The sequence below is a fragment of the Rhamphochromis sp. 'chilingali' genome (genome assembly GCF_963969265.1).
Source record: "Rhamphochromis sp. 'chilingali' genome assembly, chromosome: 1".
NCBI lineage: Eukaryota > Metazoa > Chordata > Actinopteri > Cichliformes > Cichlidae > Rhamphochromis > Rhamphochromis sp. 'chilingali'.
Window position 1 is genome coordinate 42,908,813 of NC_137929.1, and position 19,075 is coordinate 42,927,887.

General features: G+C 41.1%; 1 long non-coding RNA gene across 1 annotated transcript in view; it reads right to left on the minus strand.

The window, feature by feature from the left end:
* Positions 1-19,075, minus strand: part of LOC308402458 — a 111,016-nt gene that overhangs the window by 27,193 nt on the left and 64,748 nt on the right. The window contains exon 2 of the long non-coding RNA XR_013972757.1: positions 15,496-15,592. This is a non-coding gene — a long non-coding RNA (uncharacterized lncRNA). The remainder of the gene's footprint in view (positions 1-15,495; positions 15,593-19,075) is intronic.

Here is a 19,075-nt window from a genome sequence, read left to right on the forward strand (position 1 = left end):
TTGGCCCACGGGCCTTACGCTTGACACCAATGCTTTAAACCATATTTTTGAGGCAAAGTCAGAAAACCTTTGAAACACTTTTAGTAAGATGCGACTGGTGATTCTATACATCAAATCACTGAAGTCAAAACTTTAACAAATGCCTATTTGTTTAGATAATTTTCATAATATAGTCTTACTGAGATGGCCAAGGAGTTCGTAAAGAGTTACCGTGTTTGAAGAAGAAAGATTACCCCTGAGGATAGTGGTTAAAAACCTGTCACTATGAAGAGGGATAACAAATGATAATCCCAGCAACAGTGGAGCACACTTCCCCGCAGCCGAAGCCTACTGAAGCCTTAAAATAACACTCGTAATGTGAGGAACCCACATGAGGAACAAGCGCTGACATAATGTGTGACATGTTTGGTTTATGGCACTAATGAAGTCTAATCGATGTCGGACTGGTGTGTAATGTAGTGTATCCTCCTCTGTGAAACACTGTCCACAGTCTGTTTAAAAGGTGACAGTGCCGTCCATTTACACAGCCAATAACTCATTCAGATGAGTTAAATGAAGCGTGGGCCTGGCCGGTCCAAGAGTATTTCCACAAACTGAGTCAGCCAATACATGAATAATTTGTATACATGTGTATGAATGTGCATCTTGTCTCTTCGGGACCCAAATGCATATATGCACGCACGTTTTTCTGCGTGCATATCTGTTTGAAGCGTACGTACAAGTCCGCAGGCTGTGTATGTGTGGGCGAGAGATGTGTGTTATGGTGCGTTCGCCCTCCTTACACAAGGCCAAGTTTGGACTTGCCCCAAGCTAAAATGACTGAGTGCGTCCCCAGTCTCAACACTTTCTTCTAGCTCACTCTCCGTACTTAAACAAGCAATGTGAAAACGCACTTAAGAAAAGGAAAAAAAACAAGAAAGAAAGAAGGCAAAATGGATGGAGTTCAAATCAGGCTGTGGCGCTTTCTATTCCATGCGCGATTCGACTGTGGAAAAAATGGCAGGTGGATTAAATTTACATTTGCACAGAGAGAGAGATCAGCCTTTAGTCTCTCCAAAGAACACTTGCTGGATATCTTTGTGTAACGCACTGCAAACTGAAACTCTGAAGCGTGCCCACTTCTGATGCATGCCAGAAAAAATGGGATCAACCATCTGCAAAAGCGAGACTCTACCCGGAGTTCTCTGACATGTCAATACATCAGCCCCCATGCAGAATACATTGCTTCGGTTAGATGCAAAATCAGCCTGGCTGCCTTGTTAGCTTTTCTTTTCTCTCTCTAGATGTGCTGCTTCAAAAACAGCTGCTTGCTACCTACTTATGCATCCCACATATCAATACTTCTAGCTTTTATCAGTCCTCTTATCATCAGTAGCTTCCATCCCACATACTGAAATTATTTTTCCTTTTACTGAGTTTTTTGTCCACTGATTCTAAATACATCCTATCCAGATGGACTAAGACTTGTTATCCATATTATACCTGTTCCTTTCACTGTGAGGAAGGGCTTTTTTCTTCTTGGTGAACATGACATCACCCTACTGTGAACACCAAAATAAAACAAGCAACATCCACTACATGTGTCAAGTGTCTCTTTCTCTGAGAGTTCTGCCAGAATCTCCCAGCAGACAAAGCTTTTAGAGGGGCACCCGCTGTGGGATCCTGCTGCTTCTGTTGGAAAACCCCACTTAAATAATCTTATTTCTGAAGTAGTCTTCAGAAGTATTTCTCCAGGCTTCTTGAACGACATTCAAAGGTCTTCTATGGATGCTGGCTGCCTTTACATGATCCCACACTGCTTCAATAATGTTGAGGATTGGCTTGGGGAAGCCAATACAGTATATGACTGATGGTGTTTTACTGTGTGTTTTCTATCCAAGTTTGCTTTTACTGCATTGGCAGTGTCTGGGATCATTATCATGCTGAAAAATTAAGCTATTGACAATCAGACACTTTCAGACTTTTTCCAAATCGTGCTCCATTGTCTTGAATTGCATAGAATGGTACAAGGACTGGACCGATAATGAATGAAAAGTAGACAATGTCCAAAAAACTACTTTGAAAGAGCTTCAGAAAGCCCTGAAAACTACAGCTGAAAACCACTTTAAAAAATTGAGCACCAAAATAAATTTTGCACAGTACAGTATGATCGAAATGACTCATGAACTAACGACCCAAAAAACTAATTTATACTGCATAATGAGCTGTTTCCTCTACTAATCTGTTAAATTTTCTAAAGGCAGTGGCTGATTTTCCTTTAAAATGAAATTTTTTTTTACGATTTTAAGATAAAGCAGCTCATGTGCTGAGAAGTTTTACTTTATGAGTTTCAGATTGAGAATCTATAGCGGATGATTCCAGAGGAGACAAATGGCTTCGAATGAAAAGTTAATCAAGAAGCTCTACCCATAATGGACGTAACAAGAATGCAGAGTCTCTAGTTACACTTTATAATTAATCAATAATGACTAAATCGTGTATTTTCATATTTGTTAGCAATGAATTTCTGCCCGCCTTCAGCACATTCTTCATCTGCACATCCTGCACATCAGCATCTGGCATATTTTAAGTAAAGAGTGCAAATGTCATGCAACAGCAGACTTTGACAGATGCCAACTGTTTGCATGCAGTATATTGCTACTGCAATGTTGATTGTGCTCCTGTATATAAGCAATAAGGTGCACTAAAGAAGACGAGAGAGTCGCTCTATCTACCAAACACAGCCTCAACAAGAGTCCCAGACGTGCACATCATCACATCAAGCTATGCGCTCCTTCTTTCCCCCCCTCCCTTCAATCACTTGAATCCTTCCAGGCATAATAATCTCCTATTCTCTTTCCCATTTCCTTTCACATACTCTGACAACATCATTGCAACCCATCAGAGACAAACAACTGTCTGGAACTGGCCACAGGTCCACACATATCTCTGTCGTCCCATTGCTATGCCTATTAGCCTCCAGCTAATTACCCCGCCATGCTCACTGTGGGATTGGATATAGCCCCATACACTAAGCTAATAAGCATGTACCTGATTAAATGGGCAGCGTTGGCAGTGAGACCGAAGAGATTTGTAAAAATGGAAGAAAAAAAAAAACTGAGAATGAGGCGGTAAAACACCCTGCGTGGTAAAAGGTAGCAATTCCCATAATTGCGAGGGGACTCATTGTGCAGAACAGCATGCGGGGCTCGAAATCTCTTCGATGCAACATCAAGCCAAGCCTCACAGATTAGTTGACATCTTTTGGTGCCTGTAGCATTACTGTACCAACCTAATGGGAACAGGAAGCAAATTGGTATAATGTGTGTGCATATGTGTGCGTTTTTGCTCCGCCTTCCTTTGTGTATCTTGTCATCTGTGTCGCACTAAACCAGGATCTTACATGGGTCATTATGCTGCTAGAGCGCCTGGGTACCACTGCAGTGCAGGAGTGCTGCAGTAGATAATAAGCACAAGATAGCTTCAGGTTTTTTTTTTAATTTTGATTGCACAAGGGAACGGACGTGTCACTGAGACCACCTGCTTGTAGAAAGGTTGCAGGTAGAGAGGAGCACAGTGTTGACCTACAGACAAAGTAAAATCTGCATGACTGACTGGGAAAATTAAGAACCTAATGTTCTGTGCATGGGGTACCTCTGTGTGTGAAGGTGTATAAAATTTTTCTTATACCTTGTTTGTGTGCATGTAAATACAGTATGAGTGGTAGGAATGTGTGGAAATCCTATTATATTCTTTGGCTGACCTCTCCTTGAAAGCCACACATTCTTGCAAAAAATATTTGTGAGTTGTTTCCGTGCACCTCAGCCTCCACATTGCAGGCGCTGTGTGGTACATACAGAAATACACACAGCATGCACAATGAGGAGGCCTCAACACACCGTTTCATTGGTGGGCACTGGAGGCTAATCAATGAGTTGATGGACTAACAAATTAAACTGACCCTACCGGCCGCTGACAAGTAAAAGGCAGAAGTGTCTGTGACAAGGAGGGGCCGCGGTGCTTTATAATGCAGGATTTATTCAGGGATGTCAAGCAGATACTATATGCTTTACATCTTTTGAAAGAGAACTTGTCAAATAAAAAGAGGAGTTTTCTCAATCACTTCTCTGCGCAAGCCCCTGAGGTCAGTTTGCTTGTGGGAATTTTACACATTTTATACTTCGAAAATGGAAAGGTGATGGGAGACAGAAAAGAGACAGGAAATGTCATGCAACAAACTTCACAAGCCAGACTCAAGACCTGGAGAGTCGTAGTTCACAGTCAGTGCATTAACTCTGAAAACATAATAAAAACTATGTGGTACAGGTGATAAAGTTGTACGCATTCTGATGAAAAATGGCCCGTATAAAAAAATCTGTTGGTTGGATAAACCAGCACAAATGGGCTTCCTCCGAAGGGGGGCTGGCCTCTCCCTTAGAGGTAGGGTGAGAAGTTTGGCCATCCAGGAAGGGCTCAGAGTGGAGCCGCTGCTCCTCCACATCGAAAGGAGCCAGTTGAGGTGGTTCTGTGCAAGCATATTATTAAATACAGGAAACCAGACAGAAAAAGAGGAACTAGTAACATATAAGGAGTTGTTTGTATCGAGGCTGTGTGTGACGTTTAAAGTACCAAAATAACACCTATATGAGACACATTTTTAGCTTCTAATGTTGGAGATCCTGCAACTGGCTTTGGGCTGTGCAGGGCTCTCTCTTCCGGAAGATGATTGAATAAAGAATTATAAATGTTTTGACCACTTCTGAGTCGGGTTTTCTCTGTTCTGTTCATGGGGATCAGAAAATAATTTTGTAACATTTTTGTTGAAAACACTTGGAGCCTGTTCTAGACTGGGCACATGTTCATGGACTGTGAGGAACAAAAGAAATTTAGAAGTTGTGATATGAAAGGTAGAAAAATGTGCCCATGTGTACACACGAAACAGTCTGATGCATATTGTAGCTGAATCTGCTTAAGAAATCCTTCATCAGGATCTGAAATGGTTTGAATGAGACTGGATGACTCCTGAGAAAAGCCTTGTATATAATATTCTAGCATATACATGTTCTGTGCATGCCTAGAAGATTAAATCCACTGTGGAATTTTCTCCTGAGTAACTCACGTCTTTGGAAACCCTGAACTTTAAATTGCTTAATGAAGCCAATGGAGATAGCGCTTTCATCAGTCCTCTCTGCTAGTTTCACCTCTTATGATGCACTATGAGCCTACAAAAAGGGACAAGTGCAACACTGTACTTACTTTTTTTAACAAGCCCTGTGACAGTACTTTCCTTTAATGAGCTTGTGGTGTTCCATGGTGAGAGCCCGAGCTCATTTGTGTCTCGCTTTATAAAAAAATGTTCAGTGTGACCATTGCTGTGCAGTGAGGAGCAAAACTGCCAAATGATGACCTCTTTATTCTGCCTCCTGTATATAACCGAACCAGGTTTTTTTAGTACAGTACAGCAGTCCAGTACACCTTATGCACTCTATTTATCCAAGACGTCCTTTCATGACTGAGACGTGATGATACATCTTGATCTTGTTTTGAAGCCCCAAATATATAAATACTGTTATTATGTTATTGCCTTTTTCCTTCAGAACTGTCTTAATTCTTCATAGAATAACTTTAACAAGTTGCTTGAAACATTCCTCAGATTTTGGTCCATATTGACATGATAGTGTCACACAGTTGCTGCAGATTTGTTGGTACTACATCTGTGATGTGAATCTCCCGTTCTACCACATCCCAAAGGTGCTCCATTGGATAGAGGACTGGCGACTGCACAGGACACAGTGTCTTCTTCATGTTCAAAAAATAGTTTGAGATGATTTTATTGATGATTTCAAGTTTTTTCTCAGTAATACTCTGTTGATACTAAGGGGCTTGAAGTGCGCCAAGAAAATATCCCCCACACCATTACAGCACCACCAGCCTAAACCATTCAATCCAGTATCACGGCAAAACGTGTAACAGACACGCTGGTCCACCGTGTCCACGTGAAATGGACAAGCATGCACTATTGTTTGCGGTCTTTAATTGCCGCAAATGATTAAGCTAGGCAGCTGTATCTCTGTGTAAATGTGTTATCATTGTCTTATTAAGCACTTTCCTGTGATTATTTTCATGTTGGCTTGAAATAAAAGATCTCCCACTGCTGTTACTGCAGCTTACTGTAACTTCTGCATGCCTGTCCGTTTCTTGTTTTGTAGAGGGAAAGTGTGAAATGGACATGGTGAAATGGCTACTAGTGGTTGCCAACTTTTTAACTATCAAATAAGGGACACTCTGGCATGTCAGAAGCACAATGCACAGCCAGTTGGGCATAGTGTAAATATGCACTGTATTTAAATATTCTTATAAAAAAAATGCCGTAAAATATTGGTATTCAGTTTAATCAATACCTCACATAAAACAATAAAGAAAAACATAAATCACATTAGCATTTCCTTTGAAAAATTATTTAAATAACATACTGTAACTACAGACTTCATTTACCAGTTTATTATGCTACGCATACCAAACAGCACCTTATTTTTACAAATCACCTATTCCTCCTCACATCTGGTGTGAGTGATGGGCAGTCACTGATGACTGTAAGAGAGCCATCTGTTGGTCAGAAAGTGAGACACAACGGTCAATATTTGTAACATTTAAGTTAACCCTTTAAGACCTACCATAGAACCAAGTCCGCCAGAGCTTATATTATATTTTTACATGCTGTAGTGCCATTTTTGGGAACATTTCAAGTTGCTATACATCAATACAACCATTATAGCCCAAATTTTAATAATATGCATGCATTAAGTGCATAGTAATTACATAAATTGCAAAAAAGTGCAATAAACTACAAACAAATGTAAAATTGTTTTTGTTTTTTAACATATATTTCTAGTTAGAGAAATTTAAGAGGCTTATTCCTCAAAACTGTAAATACAAAAAAGTTGCACAAAATAGTTTCCTACCACAGGAAATTTATTTTGAGTGTCTTCATAGTTTTATTTTTGAAATACACCAATTTTTGTATACTGCAGGAAAAACGAAAATACATATTATAATGCAAATTTGCAAAAAAAAAAAAAAAAAAAAAAAAGTAGCATATGTATCAAAATAAACTATTTCCAGCAGTGCAATATGAGTCCTCAGCATCCCAGAAACGACACAGAAAGTCATAAAGTCAAACATAACTTTTAAAAACACAAGTATAAGCTCATAAGTCCCTGATAGTAAAAAACTACATTTCCGCAAAATGACGTCACTTTCGGTTTCGGGCAGGACATGGCAGACATGCGGAAAGTTCACGCTGATGGACGTATGAAGTGTTATGAACAGCTGATCGGATCGGCAAAGCGTGTTTCTGGAATATTATGTTTTTGTTGCTGCAAGCGCTTTTTATACAGTTTTTGCAAAGCTTTATGTGGAAGGAAACTGTGACAAGCTGATGGCATAAGATGTAAGTACAACTCCTCCGGTTTCATATGCAAAAAAAATGATTGCGCTAGCTTACCTGGTTGCAGATCTTCCAGGATTTAAAAATAGTTACGCAAAACGGGGAGTGCCCGCTCCGACCGGCTTTAAAGGGTTAAATAAGCAATGCACCAATTTTGCTCATTATACAGGACGTCCCAGATAAAACGGGACAGTTGGCAACCCTAAAGTGGACCAGCATGTGTATTACACACTTTGTCATGATAACAAGTTGAAAGGTTTCATGTTGTTTCGTTCAAATTCTAAATGTCACAGCAGAAACTGAAATCTCATCAGACCGCATAATGGTATTCACGTTTTACATTGTCCAATTTTGGCAGAGTCTTTGTGAACTGTAGCCTCACTTTCCCATTCTTCACTGACAGGAGATACACCCGATGTGCTCTTCTGCTGCCTTGGTTGTAATGAGTAGTTATTTGAGTTGCTGTTGCCTTCCTATATGCTCAAAGGAGTCTGGCCATTCTCCTCTACCCTGTGACATCAACAAGTCATTTTCACCCAGAGGACTGCCACGAACTGGATATTTTCTCTTGCATCACCTTTCTTCCGCATTCTGATGCTCGGTTTTCGCAGCTTGTCTCGACTACGTCTAGATGTCTAAACTGACTTGCTGCCACGTGACTAGCTAATTAGATACTTGTGCTAACAAGCAGGCAAACAGGTGCAAGAAACAAAATGTGTATATTAACAAACACAACTCGCTGCAGTTGCAACACTCATTCTTCACTAACAGCGAGTACACTCTGACAGGAGGAGAGATAAATTTCCTCATGTTCTGAGCGGAGGATGAAAACTCTCAGACTAATTGGAAAGAATAGAAGTATAGCACTCAGTTTGCAGAGACAGTCAAGGACGGTCTATCCTTGTTAAAAGTAAACTTTTAACAGTCTGTCTCGTTTTGTACCTGTATTCACAAAGAGATCCCTATAATTAAACCCAAAGCCATCATAGCAGTCTACGGTAATAAATAATACAACTGGACCAAGAAAATGAAGCTGTGCAGGAGCCAGTTTGAACATCGCATTTTCCCCTATTTTTGACTCGTGGCAGTGTGCTATGTTAAACTCCACTGCAAATATATTGCCCAGTAGTGCCTCTCCATGTTGCATACTTTTCTGCTGTAAGAAAACCAACCCTATATTTACTTTTTATGTGAAGACATCCACTCACAGCCACGATGGCACTTTGCACTTTGTCGTTTCAGGCCTGAAGCATCAACTCCAGTTATAGCAATCACAATAAGTTATTTCATCACATTCTGTTGCTTTCTGCAAGAATGAGTTTACAAAAGTTTTTTAAAAGAATATTGTGCCTCCTTTCTTTTGAAACAAACCAGCTGTGTCAGCTGAACAGGTAGGAAAAGCCCTTTTAACTTCCTCCTTGTTAGAAACACAAAGGATATAAAGTGCTATATCAGCACATATTAGTATTGGCAAATCTATATTTTGGCTTCACCTTATAAAAGCAATCATAAACAAAGTGACAGTGAGTGTTTTATACAATATAAGTGACGCATTCCCCTTTGGGCCAAGCTGTAAACACTGTGAACTTCTGGCTCTTTATTGGTTGAGAGCCTAAGTGAACAGAAGCAGATACTCGGTGGGACTTTTGGAGTGAATTTATCTGGCTGACAGTTTTTTAATATTTTTCACGGGAATTATATTACCAGAGGACAGCAATGTCAGTGCGCCCCAGGGTGGCTGTGGCTACAATGCAGCTTGCCATCACCAGTGTGTGAATGTATGTGTGAATGGGTGGATGACTGGATATGTAAAGCGCTTTGGGGTCCTTAAGGACTAGTAAAAGCGCTATACAAATACAGGCCATTTACCATCGACTGCATATTCATACTAGAGTCTCTGTTTTCTGAGAAAATGACTTCTCACAAGTGCACACATTACTCTAAAGGATACTTTGACTGAAACTTGTCGTTGGCTGCACTCCATGTGCAGACATGATGAGGAAAAATGGGTTTTCTTGCGCTTGTTATTCAGGAGACACCAATAAGACACATTACAGCTCCCTCCTCGTCTCATTAGTACGATCAGAGAGTCAATCTCATTCACAAACAAGCTTTTCTCTGAACTCCATCTCACAGCCGCCCTTTGCCACCCCAGCCCATCCTTTCACCTGATGACTCAAGACTTCCCAGATGCCTTCCAGTAAAATGCACGGCGGAGGTTCTGCTCCAGACGTACATCATGTGGGCGACTCGGACTGAGTCAGCGTCAGAAATGTATTTAGAAAAATTATTTTGCCTCCTGCAAAGAGTGAGGTTTTTTTTCTTTTCTGCTTGAAAAGTTACATCAGTTCAGTTTATTTACTTCAACTTCACAACAACTCTCACCTCAAGCTACTTTATTTATTTGTAGGTTAAGATGCTGCAACATCAAATAGGAAAATCCAATGATGAGCAAGCATCTTGTCTCGATGTATCTCAAAGAGTTTCGTCATGAAAAAGATGCTGAGCATTCCTGCGGATCATCATGTAATTAAACGGCCGCTACTATCAACAGATTAGTGGCATCGATCTCAAAATTATGAGAGAATGCTTTATTTCTTATTTTTTTTATTAGGAATACTAAATGCTGTTAACAATTAGAGCATCCATTCATCTGTCCATCTATACAAACAGTCCTCTTCCCACTATGCTGGTTGGAGACTATGGCACCACTAACCTTATTGCATATTGTGTTCAGTGAACAGCCAAATCACATTTGCTTCAAAGACAGGGACCAGATCTGTCACCACTCACAGTTACTACACAGTCACTCACAACTTTGGTGCATGAAGGCAGCGATAAAGTGGCAATATGACTGAGCCAGTCTGCAATTGGATTGTGGTTGTGATGGCCTTTTCTTTTGCACATGAACTTAAAAATCTCAAAGACTATTAAAAACAAAAACCTTGAAATGTTAATTTCAGTTCATTTCATTTCAGGTTTATTTATATAGCACTAAATCACAATAACAGTCGTCTCAAGATGCTTATACCCAACAGTAATAGAGAGAAAACCCCAACAAAAATCAAAAACACCAATAACAATATACACATATTTAATATTATGGTACAGTTAGAGTACCATCTGAAAGCTCCAGACCCTTCTTCTATTTGGATTAGAGTATCTACTGATATTTTGGCTTTTCTGGTAACACTTGTCCTACATATTTTGATATATCTGTCTAAGTTACAGAACCTGTTCATCGTGATGGACCAGGGAAAATTTTGGGCTTTGAGACATCGATGCTCAAACATTGCCTTATGTGAATCGAAGATGGTGAAGCTAGAAATGCTCTAAAAATTAGGATGGAATGACCTATATGTATATCTGCAAGTTCCTTTCTTAAGGCGCACAATATAGCGAGGCGAATGTTTAAATCAAGCGTGAAAGCTGATTTACAAACGCTTGCGACACCCGTTTTACTGCACAAATATTTAATGTTGACAGAAGCATGTCTTATTTTATTGCGCTTCACATTAAAATAAATTGACTGCGTCTGTGTTTGGAAAACAACATTTGCCCATCACTCATAAAATTTACCACGCCTGTGAGCACTATTTGCGCTCACGTGCTACTTTTCTCCGTTTTGTAAACGTGGCCTTAAGAAGGCTAAAGTTGACACTGAGATCTGAGTGGATGTCAGTGTGGTGGGCATAGCCACGCTGCAGAGTTTAGCATTTTAAAGTGTTTTGCTAGCTGAATCCTGTCAGTTAGTAAAACTTCTCCAACAATAATGAGAACAAAACTAAAAATTATTAATTATTTTTCACTCTTATGTGACACAGACTAATTCCCTCTACTTTACTGTCAGTGTGAGCAAGCTCTTTTGTAGTCCACCTCCACTGAACAGACGCTCTCTGAACGGAAGTTGCTGTTATCCACTTGGTATCGATTGCCTTTAGGGGGGGAAAAAAATCAAGGCAGCTTTAAAAAAAATGGAAATAAAAGGGTTACACCAGCATCAGTATCCCACCACGCGATATTAACGTTGTAACAAAGAGACACTTTTAACTGTGCCTTCTCTTTGCTTGTTTGTTTAGTTTGCCGTTTTTGGACTGCAGCGCTTGTGCTTAGAAATCGAATGCACTGAAATTGATTCTCATCCGATGTCTCTGTTCTAGCACCACAAGAATATAATGTACATGCTGTTTTATCACTCAGACCTGTGAATCTTTCAATACAGGTTCAGTATCATCGCTCTAACCTTTAGTGCAGGAGGATGGATGATGAATCCAGCAGTGCAGAGAGAGCAGCACTGTGGGTGTTTCTGTCACTGATAGACTTTAATTATGCACCAGGAGCTGCTACAATAGGAGAAAACAGCAACCTTGATATAAAATAACTGTCATAATCATTCTTATACTTGTCTGTGCTTATAGAAACTTTAATACGGTCAAAACAAAGCTGATTGGAGTCACACTGATGCCACAAGGTTTAAGCTTTTCCATATTTTGCCCCCTTTTCTTATTGACTTACAAATAAACCTCGCAATTGTTTCACAGTGTCCTATATCAGATTTAGGCAATGGTTTCATTAGAGCATTCACACATGAACAACTGTATAATTTATGTGTGTTTCGTGGTAACATTTACACATAGACAGTTTACAGTCTATGTGTGGCATGTATATTGAGGAGGAAGTCTCTTTTAACAGGCCTGTATAATCAGGCCTCTGGGGCAACATTATCACATAAAAGCATACAAGCAGGTTTGAATATATGAATAAATAAGCAAACAAGATGCTGTGTGTGTGTGTTTCAGAGAAAGAAACACATTAAAGCGACGTCATCTAAGAGAGGAAAATGGAAAGGAGACTGAAAGTGTCGCAGTGTGTGTGTGTGAAAGAGTTCTCCCACCTGACCTGCAGGGTCAGAAGGCTAATAGCAACATGGTAGTAAGCCGTGAGTGACTCATTCTCCACCTCTGGGCTTGAATGGCATCCCTACAGTAATTTGCAATTATATTAAAAGCTGCGTCACGGCCCGGCAGGGGCGTTTCTTGTCTCATTTGACGTACTTTTCCAAATTCTGCTGAGAGAAACTGAGCCAGTGTTGATTTTGCATGTCTCAGGTATCTTGTCACACTGCTTGTTTTTTTCTTTTCTAGTCTTTTTGGACCGTCTCTGATGGGTTTTTTTTTTGCCATTTTTTTTTGCCATTTTTTTGTCTGTTTTATCATTCACTGGCTGTGATCTGTAGACTTTTCAACTGCTGGGACCAGGTTTGTGAGCCACAACATGAAATGGAAGCTGACTAAAATACAAGATTGTTCAAATACATAATGCATGCCTTGAGTCAAACTCCAGGCCTAAGGTGTGCATCATCAGGCACAGCTGCATTAACTGCTCCCATTTCGAGTGACCCCAGGCCCACCTTTGTCCACACCTTCTCATCCATGGAAAATTCAGACTGCTCTCTTTCCTGGGGCATCAGACACTGCTGTTTCATTAGAGCTGCTAGAGTCTCACTTCTACCCACGAGGAGTCCTTTCTAGCCCCGGAGTGACACGCTGGTTTATTGTAGGAGTGAATTGGAATATGGATATGGATACCTTCAGCGTGAGAGTTAATGCTGTCAGCAGCATATTTTACTCAAAAGTGGGTGATGCCTAAAGTTAACCACTTAGTTTTTTGTGTCAGATGTTATATCCCAACCTCTCCCAAGCTGTGCATCTTAGGTGACATAATGAAGTAGATATAGAAGTATTTACATCACTTATACTCACTTCCTAATGCATCGCTAAGAAGACTATCCTCATGCACCGGAAATCCAAAAAAAAAGTATGTACTAATCAATACAGAAATTTACTTCAGTTTGGAGAGAATGTCTTCCTCCTCAAAAAACCCAAATGGATAAATTTGTTTCTCTCTGGTTCCCACTGATCAATTACATTACTTAGTGAGGGTGATCAGCTGTAGTCTCGTTTGCCTGTATGCCTTGCAGGTGGATGAACGTGTTCTCTGGGACTACTGGGGTCTGGCGGCTTCCTGGGGGATGGAAAACTGCGATTGCCGTTTTGGAGGAACAGGGTCTCTGCCTCAGGTAGTGGCGGTGGGGACTGGGGTGGGTGCTGTCTAGGGCGCCGGGGTGTGGGGCCAGGGGTGCTTGTGGTAGTGGGTCCTGTTCCCCGGTCAGGAGGCTGGCCTCCTTTGAGTGGGTCTGGGGCCTGGGTTCCTGGTCGCCTGAAACCCAGGCTGCATTCCTCCTTCCCCAGGGTAGGTCTGCACCCCTTTGGCTGGCTTGCGGTGTAGTGTGCATCAGTCAAAGCAGGGAAGTCTTGTCTGCGCCTTGGGGACTCATGCGTGCCCACAGGCCCTTTGGGTGGGGTGTCCAGGTAAGAGACATCCGTTTCTGGGTGCAGTTTGTTTTAGACCAAGACCAGTGTGTCCATTTACTGTGTGTCTCTGTCTCACCTTGTCCTCTGGGGCTCCCAATCTTTGGTCATGGGTGCCCGATCTAGGACCCCCCTCCTTCCTGGGACGTGTACACAGATATCACCGAGATGTGTGACCTCAGGTCCTCAGTACTCTTGGGGGCTGCGGATGGCCCGGTTTTGCCAGATCTACCTCTGGCTCCTAGAGGCTGTTATTCAGGCATCACGCTCATTTGAAAGTATATTTTGTGACACACGCACTCACACTTGACACTCTCTCTCTCTTTCACACTCACACACAAAGACCCCACAAGATGGTTGTTGATTTATATACCTGTGCATTTTGTAGTTTTTGTGTTGTAAGTGCTGTTTGTTTGTTTTTCATTCCAGGTGCAGCAGTTGGCAATATGTTTTAAATTTCTATTTGTTCTCTATCCCTTTATTACCCCCCCCACACACACACACACACACACACACACCACCATAATGTAGTCACTGAAATAACACAAATAGAAATGAAGAAATAAACAGATAAACCCCGAACAAGAGGAGCCTGCAAAGAATTTGTAGAGCTGGTCCTGGAAAAGCAAAATGTATTTGGCACAACACTGTATTCAGATCATAATTCTGATTGCAAAAGCTGCCAGACAGGACAGGATTAAAAAAACCCCATAAATGAATAAAAGTAGAAGAGGAAATGCTAGGATTTTCACCAGATTAGAAATGAGTACATCAGAGGTACTGCTCAGGTGGAGCAGTTTGGAGCCAAAGTTAGAGAGGCTAATGTGGTTTGGACATGTGTAGAGGACAGATAGTGGATATATTGGACAAAGGATTTTGAAGATAGAGAAGAGCAGCTGAAAGAAGAAGAAAAAGGAGCCTGGAACTAGGCTAGTCGTTGTCTGGTAAACGTATTGTAAAATGGTTGATTTGATCCTTTATCACAGAAAGAATTGGATGCTCACTCAACTGGAAGTACAAGAGACATGAAGCTGAATCAAATATGTTGCCGGCACTGTCCAGTGTATATTTATAAAAAACAGAATGAACTCTAATTTTAACCTTTGTTTTCAATAAGTCCTTATGATCATTTCATTTTCTGCTACTGCCCAGTTGGCTGCAATATATGGTGACACTGGTGACAGAAAAAAACCATCAGACTAAATACACAGTGTGATCCAATACATGGATTAATGGAGCGTCACACATTCCCTTGATTTCACTTGGCTACGGCCACAAACCTGATCAAATGCCTGTCAGGTGGGTTAATCCTGCAGCCTGTTATAACGCAGCAGGTTCACTCTTGAACGTACACACTCCAGTCCCACTGGGACATGCAAACACACAGACTGTACACTGAATTATTTCTAGTGGTTCCACTCAACTCGACACTTCTGTAGGGCCACGGCGCGATGCCACCAAATGTCTAGGCCTTGTGAGAAATAATGTTCATTAGAGACCTCTAAACTGAGAAACACTGAACGCACAATGCTGTTTGATTGTTTTTTTTAAATACCACACACACACACACGCACGCACGCACGCACGCACGCACGCACGCACGCACACACACATTCATCTAGCACATACACATGTTCTGGCAGAGATCTGCCTGTCATCCAGGGACCTTTCAAGAACCTTGAAGTATATTTACTGCACCTCAGAGTTCGGCTCTTCAGAAGCACCTGTCCTCCTTTTGACTTGCGTCAGGCGTCTTGGAAGTTGCTGATGTGTCCTTGACACTCTCTCTCTGCATCTGCGGAAGTCAGTTTGAAGAAAGGGGTGTCACTATTTGGTGCAAAAAGTAAAGCAACACACTGAAAGGGTAGAAAAAGCTGCATGCCTTTTGGGCTTCACTGACAACCAAATTTAACATGCTGGGTGTTGAGGAGACATGCGTGTAGGTGTGTGCATTCGTTTTCTTGTGTAGGTGGACGTTGTGAGATGGAGCATTAAATATGTTTGTAGAGAAAACCTGTTTGCGTGTGAGCCTGAAGGCGTCCTCCGATGCGGGGAAAAGATCAAACACTTAAATTCTCTTTGTTGCACCTGCAGTCTTAAATTCTTTGGGGGTGCACATGTGCATTTAATTGATTTGGTTACCGGTGAAGAATACCAAATATGTCTTTCACACAGAAACACAAACACACGGGTATGAGGGTTTGTTTGCGGTTTGTTCACTTTTAAAAAAGATGCCTATAATACAAATGCATAATTTTATATTTTAATGCAGTACTAAATAATCTAATGCTTATGCAGAATTGACACAAGTCACATAGCAAACCTCGTGGCCTATTATTATAGGATATACATTCATGTGAAGGTTTTCACTGGACCCTTGTGAAAAACTTAACACACCCTTACAGTTTGCTGGACTGCAGCATTCATTGACACCACCTTGGATATTCACCACATCGTCAGACCTTTAAACACCAATGCCCAACGTGCGGCTCGAACTATCGGACTAAGAGTCTCATGCTGCGCTATCTAGGCTTGATGTATGGAAACTCGAATGACTTGAATCACCAAAGAGCTACATCTCAGACTCAACAGGCCTCGTGTATACATTACCAGGCATACCTTTCCACAAAGGTTGCCAGTTGAAAGCATCTTCTCTTTAACCTCCTAGGACCTGGCGTCCACATATGTGGACATCACATTTTGGGTTATTTAGACCAAAATACTCAATTTTGCTCTACATGGGCCTGATATCCACTTACGAGGACATTATACTGCTATGGTTCTATCAAAAGTTTAAATGAATATCCTCATATGTGGCTCTCATTTTTCTTAAAAAACAAGGTAAAAAATAAAATCTGGTAATTCTTTGTTTTTACATTCATCAGGTCCCAATCAGCCCAAATATCAAAGAGAAATTAAAAATCCATGTCGTGGAAGAGTTCGGGTCTTAGGAGGTTAAAAAGAACATGGCACTACAGCTTAGGTGTGCAAACATACATCCTGAACAAGATTTCTGGAACAATGTGCACGTTGAAGCAACTGTTGCCTTGGCGCTACATTAATAAAATGGAATTTAACTGAACTGAATTGAATCAAGGCAGCACGGTGGCACGGTGGTTAGCACTGTTGCCGCACAGCAAGAAGGTCCTGAGTTCAATTCCACCATCAGGCCGGGGTCTTTCTGTGTGGAGTTTGCATGTTCTCCCCGTGTTTGTGTGGGTTCTCTCCGGGTACTCCGGCTTCCTCCCACTGTCCAAAGACATGCAGCTTGTGGGGATAGGTTAATTGGATAATCCAAATTGCCATTAGGTGTGAATGTGTGAGTGAATGTGAGTGCGAATGGTTGTCTGTCCCTGTGTGTTGGCCCTGCGACAGACTGGCGACCTGTCCAGGGTGTACCCCGCCTCTTGCCCTATGACAGCTGGGATAGGCTCCAGCGCCCCCCGCGACCCTGAAAAGGATAAACGGAAGCGAATGGATGGATGAATTGAATCAATCAACCAGTAGAGATGTCTGGGGAAAACCAACACAGCATATCAGCACTAAACCCTCATACCAACTGTCAAGAACGGTGGTGGACAATTGATCATCTATGTTTGTGTTACAGCCACAGGACCTGGGTACCTTGTGGCCATTGTGCTGACCATGAACTCCTCTGTATACCAAAGTTTTCTCTTCAAACATGAAACCTTGTGTCTGACAGATGAAACTTGGTCTTGCAAAAGGGCAATGATCCAAAGCATAGCAGCAAATCTACAACAGAATTACTGAAGTGTTTACTGGACCAGTCAAAGTCGAGACTTCAACCTGACTCTAAAGCTGTGTTGTGTTGCCTGCAAACCTCAATGAATGAAAGAAGAGTGGGCCAAAATCTTCCACAACCAAGTGAGAGACTGACTACTTTTCTTTTAATAACAGCTCTAATTAACAGTAGAATATGAAGCAATATTAAAAGAGTACTCCTAGTAATCATATTCCCATGACTCTCATATTCTCATTGCCTTTAATATATGTGCATTACCCTTTAAAGCATCTACAGCACACATGGAAAAAATGCGGTCCAAAGCATCTTAAAAAGGGCCCACAATCAATGTAGGAATGAATTGGACGAAAGGAAAACTTAGTTTGACTTTCAAGACAAATGCTATTTATTGTATCTTAGGAGGACTGTTTCAGACTGTTGATTATTAATGCCTTCCTGTGTAAGACAAAGTGTTTGGTGTATAAATATTAGCCTAATCTTCTCTTCGTTCAGTCTGCAAAGCAGTGCTGTTTAATTTTAAGAGAAAAGAAAACAACATCTCTCATTTCACAGTTACAGAACAAATTTGATTTCCGTTCATTCACATTCATGAAACAGACCATTTGTTCAGACTTGTTACTGTGGATATCAATTTCTCCTTCATTCGCCAATGGGGACAAATGTTGCATTTTGATGAATGTAAAACTGTTTTGGATCTGCAAATATGCAGTCAAGGTATCATTGACCTATGGATTGGTGCATATGGGGCAACAAGATGCTGGATTTGCATGGATTGTTTTATGCAGAGCTTTTCACTGTAACCTCACAGGACACCAAATTGACACGGAAAGTTCAACATTTCTTAATGGAAAGTTAAGCCTAAGCCTTTGTATTATAAATACGCACTTGGGCGTTATGCTCGCTGTATGTGTAAAGTTATGCTGATATACAATAAACTGTACATGTGTTCAGTGGGTAGAGGGTAACGTCTACGAATTAGAAGGTTGTCGTTCGAGTACCTGCAGCAGTCTGCATGTCAAAGTGTACTCAGGAAAGACACTGAACCCCAAGCTGCCTCCAATATATCTACTGGAGTCTGAGTGTGCAAACGTTAAGTTAAACATGCTTAGGCATAGAAAAAATGCACTGTGAGTGGGTGAATGAGGCTTGTAGTAAGAAAGCACTTTGAGTCCTCAAACAGAGTAGCAGAGCATTTTAAGGATCAGTCGAATGAGATTTTAAAGGCTCTTAAAGAGAATATATTCATTAAATGTGCTTCATGGGTTCAAACATGCACCATGTTTGTACTTAAAGTACACAATATTTTTATTCTTTAACTAACAGAAGTAAAATTGAGCATTGTTAACAGCTGATTCTTAAGAGAGATTTAGGAGGCAGGAGGTTAATGCACCAGTTTAACAGCTTACAGCTTCAGATTCACAGGTTGTCTATCTGTTTGACTCGATCCTCTTTATACGCCTATTTAAGACATACAGCCAGCTTCATCGCGAAGACCCCATCGACACTAAAGAGCTA